The 9,966-nt window shown below is 46.7% G+C and overlaps 1 long non-coding RNA gene across 1 annotated transcript in view; it reads left to right on the top strand.

Moving 5' to 3' along the window:
- Positions 1-8,958: 8,958 nt before the first annotated feature.
- Positions 8,959-9,966, top strand: part of LOC140424760 (uncharacterized) — a 375,001-nt gene continuing 373,993 nt past the window's right edge. The window contains exon 1 of the long non-coding RNA XR_011947682.1: positions 8,959-9,105. This is a non-coding gene — a long non-coding RNA (uncharacterized lncRNA). The remainder of the gene's footprint in view (positions 9,106-9,966) is intronic.

Below are 9,966 nucleotides of genomic sequence, written 5' to 3'. Positions count from 1 at the left end.
TCCGTATGTTTATCCAATAAACTTTTAAATGCCCTCAATGTTGGCGAGTTCACTACTGTAGCAGGTAGGGCATTCCACGGCCTCACTACTCTTTGCGTAAAGAACCTACCTCTGACCTCTGTCCTATATCTATTACCCCTCAGTTTAAAGTTATGTCCCCTCGTGCCAGCCATATCCATCCGCGGGAGAAGGCTCTCACTGTCCACCCTATCCAACCCCCTGATCATTTTGTATGCCTCTATTAAGTCTCCCCTTAACCTTCTTCTCTCCAACGAAAACAACCTCAAGTCCATCAGCCTTTCCTCATAAGATTTTCCCTCCATACCAGGCAACATCCTGGTAAATCTCCTCTGCACCCGCTCCAAAGCCTCCACGTCCTTCCTATAATGCGGTGACCAGAACTGTACGCAATACTCCAAATGCGGCCGTACCAGAGTTCTGTACAGCTGCAACATAACCTCCCGACACCGGAACTCAATCGCTCTACCAATAAAGGCCAACACTCCATAGGCCTTCTTCACAACCCTATCAACCTGGGTGGCAACTTTCAGGGATCTATGTACATGGACACCTAGATCCCTCTGCTCATCCACACTTTCAAGAACTTTACCATTAGCCAAATATTCCGCATTCCTGTTATTCCTTCCAAAGTGAATCACCTCACACTTCTCTACATTAAACTCCATTTGCCACCTCTCAGCCCAGCTCTGCAGCTTATCTATATCCCTCTGTAACCTGCTACATCCTTCCACACTATCGACAACACCACCGACTTTAGTATCGTCTGCAAATTTACTCATCCACCCTTCTGCGCCTTCCTCTAGGTCATTGATAAAAATGACAAACAGCAACGGCCCCAGAACAGATCCTTGTGGTACTCCACTTGTGACTGTACTCCATTCTGAACATTTCCCATCAACCACCACCCTCTGTCTTCTTTCAGCTAGCCAATTTCTGATCCACATCTCTAAATCACCCTCAATCCCCAGCCTCCGTATTTTTTGCAATAGCCTACCGTGGGGAACCTTATCAAACGCTTTGCTGAAATCCATATACACCACATCAACTGCTCTACCCTCGTCTACCTGTTCAGTCACCTTCTCAAAGAACTCAATAAGGTTTGTGAGGCATGACCTACCCTTCACAAAGCCATGATGACTATCCCTGATCATATTATTCCTATCTAGATGATTATAAATCTTGTCTCTTATAATCCCCTCCAAGACTTTACCCACTACAGACGTGAGGCTCACCGGTCTATAGTTGCCGGGGTTGTCTCTGCTCCCCTTTTTGAACAAAGGGACCACATTTGCTGTCCTCCAGTCCTCTGGCACTATTCCTGTAGCCAATGATGACATAAAAATCAAAGCCAAAGGTCCAGCAATCTCTTCCCTGGCCTCCCAGAGAATCCTAGGATAAATCCCATCAGGTCCCGGGGACTTATCTATTTTCAGCCTGTCCAGAATTGCCGACACCTCTTCCCTACGTACCTCAATGCCATCTATTCTATTAGCCTGGGGCTCAGCATTCTCCTCCACAACATTATCTTTTTCCTGAGTGAATACTGACGAAAAATATTCATTTAGTATCTCGCCTATCTCTTCAGTCTCCACACACAATTTCCCATCCCTGTCCTTGACTGGTCCTACTCTTTCCCTAGTCATTCGCTTATTCCTGACATACCTATAGAAAGCTTTTGGGTTTTCCTTGATCCTTCCTGCCAAATACTTCTCATGTCCCCTCCTTGCTTGTCTTAGCTCTCTCTTTAGATCCTTCCTCGCTACCTTGTAACTATCCATCGCCCCAACCGAAACTTCACACTTCATCTTCACATAGGCCTCCTTCTTCCTCTTAACAAGAGATTCCACTTCCTTGGTAAACCACGGTTCCCTCGCTCAACGCCTTCCTCCCTGTCTGACCGGTACATACTTATCAAGAACACGCAGTAGCTGATCCTTGAACAAGCCCCACTTATCCAGTGTGCCCAACACTTGCAGCCTACTTCTCCACCTTATCCCCCCCAAGTCACGTCTAATGGCATCATAATTGCCCTTCCCCCAGCTATAACTCTTGCCCTGCGGTGTATACTTATCCCTTTCCATCATTAACGTAAACGTCACCGAATTGTGGTCACTGTCCCCAAAGTGCTCTCCTACCTCCAAATCCAACACCTGGCCTGGTTCATTACCCAAAACCAAATCCAACGTGGCCTCTCCTCTTGTTGGCCTATCAACATATTGTTTCAGGAAACCCTCCTGCACACACTGTACAAAAAACGACCCATCTATTGTACTCGAACTATATCTTTTCCAGTCAATATTTGGAAAGTTAAAGTCTCCCATAATAACTACCCTGTTACTTTCGCTCTTATCCAGAATCATCTTTCCCATCCTTTCCTCTACATCCCTAGAACTATTAGGAGGCCTATAAAAAAACTCCCAACAGGGTGACCTCTCCTTTCTTGTTTCTAACTTCAGCCCATACTACCTCGGAAGAAGAGTCCCCATCTAGCATCCTCTCCACCACCGTAGTACTGCTCTTGACTAGCAGCGCCACACCTCCCCCTCTTTTGCCTCCTTCTCGGAGCTTACTAAAACACCTAAACCCCGGTACCTGCAACATCCATTCCTGTCCCTGCTGCTCTATCCATGTCTCCGAAATGGCCACAACATCGAAGTCCCAGTTATCAACCCATGCTGCCAGTTCCCCTACCTTGTTTCGTATACTCCTGGCATTGAAGTAGACACAATTCAAACCACCTACCTGAACACTGGCCCCCTCCTGCAACGTCAAATCTGTGCTCCTGACCTCTATACTCCTATTCTCCCTTACCCTAAAACTACAATGCAGGTTCCCATGCCCCTGCTGCATTAGTTTAAACCCCCCCAAAGAGCACTAACAAATCTCCCCCCCAGGATATTTGTGCCCCTCAGGTTCAGATGTAGACCATCCTGTCTGTAGAGGTCCCACCTTCCCCAGAAAGAGCCCCAGTTATCCAAAAATCTGAATCCCTCCCGCCTGCACCATCCCTGTAGCCACGTGTTTAAATGCTCTCTCTCCCTATTCCTCATCTCACTATCACGTGGCACGGGCAACAACCCAGAGATAACAACTCTGTTTGTTCTCGTTCTGAGCTTCCATCCTAGCTCCCTGAAAGCCTGCCTGACATCCTTGTCCCCTTTCCTACCTATGTCGTTAGTGCCAATGTGGACCACGACTTGGGGCTGCTCCCCCTCCCCCTAAGGACCCGGAAAACACGATCCGAGACATCACGTACCCTTGCACCTGGGAGGCAACATACCAAACGTGAGTCTCTCACGCTCCCACAAAATCTCCTATCTGTGCCCCTGACTATAGAGTCCCCAATTACTAATGCTCTGCTCCTCTCCCCCCTTCCCTTCTGAGCAACAGGGACAGACTCCGTGCCAGAGGCCCGTACCCCATGGCTTACCCCTGGTAAGTCCCCCCCCCCCCCACAAGTATCCAAAGCGGTATACTTGTTTCTCAGGGGAACGACCGCAGGGGATCCCTGCACTGACTGCTTTTTCCCAGTCCCTCTTACAGTTACCCACCTATCTCCAATCTTTAGTGTAACTAATTCCCTGAAGCTGCTATCTATGACCCCTTCTGCCTCCCGAATGATCCGAAGTTCTTCCAACTCCAGCTCCAGTTCCCTAACTCGGTCTTGGAGGAGCTGGAGATGGCAGCACTTCCTGCAGGTAAAATCAGCAGGGACACTAACTGCATCCCTCACCTCAAATATCCTGCAGGAGGAACATTGCCCTCCCTTCCCTGCCATTCCTCTAACTTTCTACCAAGATCTGGCTAACAACTAAATTAAATTTTTATAAAAAATAATAATATAATAAAATATGGTACTTACCTCACACCAATGGGTTTTATTCTTAGGTTAGAGGAGGAGGGCGGGTGGGAGACACTACACGTGTAGTGTCTCGGGTTTCCTCTCCACCAGAATTTATTGGTGAGGGTCTTCCCAGACGTCCGCGGGTGGACTTCCTGTTCCCGCCTAAAAAACTAATTAAAAAAAAAAAAAAATTTCTCAGCTCCTGCTGAAATTGACTAACCAGCCAGCTCCACTCCCGCCGAAATCGACTGGCCTGCCCCTGCAAAGAGAAGTGCTTTTAAAGGTTGCCTTACCTCTCAGCAGCCACTTCCGCACAGCTCCCGCTGAAACTGACTCACCAGCTGTTCTCACGCCGAAATCGACTGGCCTGCCCCTGCAAAGACAAGTGCTTTTAAAGGTTGCCTTACCTCCCAGCAACCTCCTTCCGCAATGCTCCCGCTGAAACTGACTCACCAGCTGTTCTCATGCCGAAATCGACTGGCCTGCCCCTGCAAAGACAAGTGCTTTTAAAGGTTGACTTACCTCCCAGCAACCTCCTTCCGCAATGCTCCCGCTGAAACTGACTCACCAGCTGTTCTCACGCCGAAATCGACTGGCCTGCCCCTGCAAAGACAAGTGCTTTTAAAGGTTGACTTACCTCCCAGCAACCTCCTTCCGCAATGCTCCCGCTTCTTGCATTTAGATACAAAGTTTTTAAACTTGTTTCACTGTTAAATTTTCCTACTCTTCTATAATTCATTGGTACATAAAGACACCTGTTCTGTCCCTTACTTTTAGTTTCTGGTCACCGTCCGCCACATGACTAACCTGCAATCTTACCTCCTGCTTTAAATAGTTTTCTAGTCTCCCCGACAACTGACCCTCCCCCTCCCCAATTTAGTTTAAAGCTCTATCTACAGCCCTAGTTACCTGATTCGCTAGGACTCTGGTCCCAGCATGGTTCAAATGAAGACCGTCCCTTCGGAACAAGTCCCCTCTTCCTCAGTGCTGGTGCCAATGTCCCATGAATTCGAACCCATTTCTCCGTCACCAATCTTTGAGCCACGCATTTACCTCCTTAATCTTATTGGTCCTGTGCCAATTAGATCGTGGCTCAGGAAGTAATCCAGAGATTATTACCTTTTTTGGTTCTGCTTTTTAAATTAGCTCCTAGCTGTTCATACCCGCGAAGCAAAGCCTCTGTCCTCCTTCTACCTATGTCATTGGTCCCAATGTGGACCATGACAACTGGATCTTTACCCTCCCACTCCCACGTTCCTCTGTAGCCCAGATGAGATATCCCGAACCTGAGCACCAGGCAACACAACCTTTGGGATTCTTGATCCTGGTCAAGAGAACAGTGTCTATGCCCTGAACTATACTGTCCCCGATTACGACTACATTTCTTTTCTCTCCCCCAACTTGAATGGCTCCCTGTGCCATGGTGCTGTGGTCAGCTTGCTCACCCTCCCTGCAGTCCCCGTTCCCGTCCACAAGGGAGCAAGAATCTCAAACCTGTTGGACAGGGATAAAGGCTGAGGCACCTGCAGCCCTACCTCCTAGATCCCTCTACCTGCCTCACTTGCAATCACACCCTCCTGTCCCTGACCACTGGCCGAATTTAAGTTAATTATTCCAAGGGTGTGACTGCCTCCTGGAACACAGTGTTCAGGTACCGCTTCCCCTTATGGATGTGTCGCAGTGTCCGAAGCTCAGACTCCAGCTCATCAACTTTGAGCCAGTGTTTGTCATGCAACCAACACTTACTCCAGACGTGCTCACTGGGAACCACAATGGGATCCACCAACTCCCACATCATGCAGGAACAACATATCACCTGACTCTCCATGTCTATATTATTTAATTAGTTTTTAATTTTGTTTTTAAACCCTAATTATTTATTTTATAAATTGTTTCTTTTAAATCTCTCCTTATTATCTCTGTCTGAAAGCCAATTATAAACTATTTTTACAACAATCGACAATTGTTTTACGGTTACCATTACTAAGACAATCTTCCAGATTTTAATAATCATAATAATCTTTATTAGTGTCACAAGTAAGCTTTACATTAAACCCGCAATTAAATTACTGTGAAAATCCCCTAGTCGCCACACTCTGGCGCCTGTTCGGGTACACTGAGGGAGAATTTAGAATGTCCAATTCACCTAGCAATCATGTCTTTCGGGACTTGTGGGAGTAAACCGGAGCACCCGGAGGAAACCCACGCAGCCACGGGGAGAACGGTATTAATTGAATTAAAATATCACAAGCTGCCATGGTGGACCTTGAACCCGCATCCCCAGATCATTAGCCTGGACCCTTATGATAATAATAATCGCTTATTGTCACAAGTAGGCTTCAATGAAGTTACTGTGAAAAGCCCCTAGTCGCCACATTCCGGTGCCTGTTCTGGGAGGCTGGTACGGGAATTGAACCCGCGCTGCTGGCATTGTTCTGCATTGCAAGCTAGCTATTTATCCCACTGTGCTAAACCAACCCCCTAGATTACTGGTCTAGTGATATTACCACCATAGAATCATAGGATCCCTAGAATACTGAAAGAGGCCATTCGGGCTATTGGATCTGCACTGACCCTCTGAAAGGCCTTCCCACCTAGGCCCAATCCCCCACCCTGTGCCTGGAGTCCCACCTTGGGGCAATTTAGCATGGCCTATCCACCTAATGTCCACATCTTTGGTCTGTGGGAGGAAATCGGAGCACCCGGAGGAAACCCACGCAGACACGGGAACAATATGCAAACTCCACACAGTCACCTGAGGTCAGATTTAAACCTGGGTCCCTGGCATTGTGAGGCAGCAGTGCTAACCACTGTGCTGCCCATATCCCCCATATATTTTTATATTGACCTATTTTTGCACCCCATCTAATTTCCTTTCCAGGAGAAGACTTCTCCAAGTGATAAGAATTCCAAGTGATATTTGGATAAGAGCAAGATGGGATAGAGGCCAACTTTCCTTCCCTAATTTTATCCCTAGGCCTGGGATCTTCTTGTGCACGATAACAACTGTTGCCCAGCAAATGTGCTTTCTAAACGTAAGACTGGCTTTTCACTGGATGCTATCGAAGAATTGCAATTTGTGTTAGCGATGTGTCAAATGTCAGCATAAATTATGTACAATTTCCAACACGGATACCTCATGGGCCAAGCAATTCTCACATGTCCAATAAGTAAATTAGCCACAGTCCCAGATGACCATAGGCTGCCTTTCCCATTTTTTTTATTTATTTAGAAAATATTTTATTGAGGCATTTATAATTTTAAAGTTCTAAGCAACCTTTGAGGGGGAAGAGCTGACTGGTGGCGATTTAACCTGAGGACCACCACGCCTCAGGTCAAGGTTAAGAAGGAGAGGCCTTCAAGAACAACCTCAGCCGGTACAGGAATTGAACACGCGCTGTTGGCCTTGCTCTGCATCATGAACCAGCTGTCCAGCCAACCGAGCTAAACCGACCCCCTGTTAGGGGCATGCCTCAAATGGAAATGAAGAACTTGTCTTATGAGGAACATTTGAGGACTCTGGGTCTGTACTCTTTGGAGTTTAAAAGGATGAGGGGGAGATCTTATTGAAATGTACAGGATCCTGTGAGGCCTGGATAGAGTGGACGTGGAGAGAAGGTGACTGAACAGGTAGACGAGGGTAGAGCAGTTGATGTGGTGTATATGGATTTCAGCAAAGCATTTGATAAGGTTCCCCACGGTAGGCTATTGCAAAAAATACGGAGGCTGGGGATTGAGGGTGATTTAGAGATGTGGATCAGAAATTGGCTAGCTGAAAGAAGACAGAGGGTGGTGGTTGATGGGAAATGTTCAGAATGGAGTACAGTCACAAGTGGAGTACCACAAGGATCTGTTCTGGGGCCGTTGCTGTTTGTCATTTTTATCAATGACCTAGAGGAAGGCGCAGAAGGGTGGGTGAGTAAATTTGCAGACGATACTAAAGTCGGTGGTGTTGTCGATAGTGTGGAAGGATGTAGCAGGTTACAGAGGGATATAGATAAGCTGCAGAGCTGGGCTGAGAGGTGGCAAATGGAGTTTAATGTAGAGAAGTGTGAGGTGATTCACTTTGGAAGGAATAACAGGAATGCGGAATATTTGGCTAATGGTAAAGTTCTTGAAAGTGTGGCTGAGCAGAGGGATCTAGGTGTCCATGTACATAGATCCCTGAAAGTTGCCACCCAGGTTGATAGGGTTGTGAAGAAGGCCTATGGAGTGTTGGCCTTTATTGGTAGAGGGATTGAGTTCCGGAGTCGGGAGGTCATGTTGCAGCTGTACAGAACTCTGGTCCGGCCGCATTTGGAGTATTGCGTACAGTTCTGGTCACCGCATTATAGGAAGGACGTGGAGGCTTTGGAGCGGGTGCAGAGGAGATTTACCAGGATGTTGCCTGGTATGGAGGGAAAATCTTATGAGGAAAGGCTGATGGACTTGAGGTTGTTTTCGTTGGAGAGAAGAAGGTTAAGAGGAGACTTAATAGAGGCATACAAAATGATCAGGGGGTTGGATAGGGTGGACAGTGAGAGCCTTCTCCCGCGGATGGATATGGCTGGCACGAGGGGACATAACTTTAAACTGAGGGGTAATAGATATAGGACAGAGGTCAGAGGTAGGTTCTTTACGCAAAGAGTAGTGAGGCCGTGGAATGCCCTACCTGCTACAGTAGTGAACTCGCCAACATTGAGGGCATTTAAAAGTTTATTGGATAAACATATGGATGATAATGGCATAGTGTAGGTTAGATGGCTTTTGTTTCGGTGCAACATCGTGGGCCGAAGGGCCTGTACTGCGCTGTATTGTTCTATGTTCTATGTTCTATGTTCTATGATGTTTCCACTTGTCGGAAAAACTAGAAACAGAGGACACAATCTACGACTAAAGGAGATTCTCCTATGTCTTATGGTCTTATAGAAACAAGACAAAGGGGCTTTTAGTCATCCGCAGGGAACAATCTTGCCATTTGCCAATGCAAAGTACACACATAACCAACGAGAGCAGCAGTGCGTTAACCCAGTAGAAATACCAGATGACACCGCAGTTTAGTTTTGGATTAAAATTTACATTGTTTCCTGTCATGTGTCATACCTCCCATCTGCCCTTGGGCAGGGAGATCATTGTAAGGAGCAACTAGAAACAATTAATAGCTACAACTTAAATCTTCTGACATGACGTAATAGAGAGTATATCCCACGCAGTGTAAAAGCGTTTGAGAAAATGGAGAGAGGAGCTTATTTTTTCTGAAGGTAATACCAAATATTTTTTGTTCCTTACTTCATTGCTGTGTAAACTTATATCACTAGGGAATCAGGAAACAGAATAGATTTCACATTTCAGCAACACCATTGATAATTGCCACACTACCGTGGCCCAATCTTTAACAAGTACAGTCGATGGAAGAACTGGGTGGTGCAAATAGTTTGTGCGTAGTTATTTTACTTGTCTGAGTCTGACGCCAGCCCAGCTGGGAAAATGCTCATTCTTCATATTGGATTCTAAGAGCATAAACAAAGTCAGTTTGGGTGGTCTCCAGCCAGTCATGGCGATCGCTGCTCCAAAAGATACCTCGGTGTAAAGAAAGATCAAACTACAGGATACCAGCCAGGCTGAAACTCGTCGGTGAGAAGGCGGCAAATCAGGAAGTGTGCGAATGAATTAGTGACATCCTAAGTTTTAAGAATTTGCTGTTTCTCGGAGGGAGAACGGAGTGGGCGGGAAAGGGGTCTCATCCTGGGCAGGAATGAGCACAGTCGGAAAAGGAGCTAGGAATCTTGATTCTTACTAAAGGGTCAGGGAGGAGGAATGACAGAGAAGGTGATAAATTTATAACCTGAAGAAGCAAGCAAGAAAAGTGCTTAGAATTGGCTGCAACTGCACCAGTTAAGTAAAAGGCAATAGGAAAGGCAGCAATGGAGGGAGGGAGAGAGAGAGGGGAGGATAGGTTGGAGGCTAAAGGTGAGATTATCTGGCTGATGACGAGCATTTTTTTTTGGAAAACAAGTATGTTGTAGGATGACTGGGAGGTGCAACCTGGCCTTTTGCCTCTGGCAACAGCGATTTCAGGTCCAACCCAGATTGATGAAACCCTCTTTCCTGCCTGTAGGAGT

Source organism: Scyliorhinus torazame, chromosome 6 (assembly GCF_047496885.1).
Source record: "Scyliorhinus torazame isolate Kashiwa2021f chromosome 6, sScyTor2.1, whole genome shotgun sequence".
NCBI classification, from domain to species: domain Eukaryota; kingdom Metazoa; phylum Chordata; class Chondrichthyes; order Carcharhiniformes; family Scyliorhinidae; genus Scyliorhinus; species Scyliorhinus torazame.
The sequence above is the reverse complement of the archived record's forward strand: the minus strand, read 5'-3'. Positions and strand labels throughout refer to the sequence as shown.